Genomic DNA, 1,122 nt, shown 5'->3' with positions numbered 1-1,122 from the left:
TTGTCCTGTATGCCACAGATTAAATATCTTTCGCGTGATCACTGTTTGTCATTTCTAACCCCGTGACTGTTATGTTTATAACTATTTCTGAATCTCAGAAAGAAGGAATTTTGCTCAGAGCGTCAATTTCTCTTTGCACCCCCCTTGTTACCTTCTTTAGAGCCTTGCATTTCCTGGTACCACTTCCAGTTGACTGAAATCACAACGCCGATTTACATTAGGCTTTGCTTTGTTTTTCAATTAAAATCTTTTGTTGGTAGAAGATAGGAGTGCTTGCTTATTTAAGGTCTGTTTATCTAGCCCGATGACGCCATGTTTGTATAACAAGAGCTCAGGAAATTAATCAATATTTGTGATGAAACAGTACCCTCCTCCTCGTATGCACAATGGCTTGGAAGGTGTGAGTTGTTTGTATTACAATGACTTTGGCCACCTATTCTCTATATTGTTTGTGCTTTGAGGGAAGGGACTGGATCTTATTTGCCTTTGCATTCTCTAAAGTGTGAAGCCTTATACATCTGAACGCTTGCTAAATAATGGTGAATTATCGAAGCTGGGGACAGTTGTTTTCTGGAGATGTTTTCTCCTGTTCTGGCAGCTTTGATCTCCTGTAGCTCTCTATTGTTTTCTGTTCTCCTGGCATCCTTCCAGTCACCACCTCATCTTTCTGTAACTAAGCTTCCTGAAACAGAACAAAGTACTTCAGGTGTGGTCTCATTTGAGTCTCTGAGCTGTGAGGTAATGCTTCTCTTCATAATGATACCTTGTTCTTACCTGGCACCTTACGAATACAATTCACAGCTGGTGAAGAGCACGAACATGCGTGCATGTGCACGCACACGCACACACGCACACATTCGCTCACTTCCAAAAGCTGAGCAAAAGTAGGTTATCAGCGCCTTCAGAAAACAGAGAAGTGCCAGCTAGATGCCTCCATATTTTTTCAAGGGATTCACTTAATAGCACAACGTGTTTCTGACAAAAGCTAATAATATTACCTTGAGAATTTAGAATGCCTGTCCTCTTTTTTTTTTTTAATTTATTTATTCTTTATTCTTATGTTAATCCCCATACATTACATCATTAGTTCTAGATGAAGTGTTCCATGATTCATTGTTTGTG

This window comes from Leptonychotes weddellii, chromosome 10, assembly GCF_054177405.1.
Source record: "Leptonychotes weddellii isolate Sample4059 chromosome 10, ASM5417740v2, whole genome shotgun sequence".
In the NCBI taxonomy this organism is placed as follows: Eukaryota; Metazoa; Chordata; class Mammalia; order Carnivora; family Phocidae; genus Leptonychotes; species Leptonychotes weddellii.
This window is presented reverse-complemented; position numbering follows the sequence as displayed.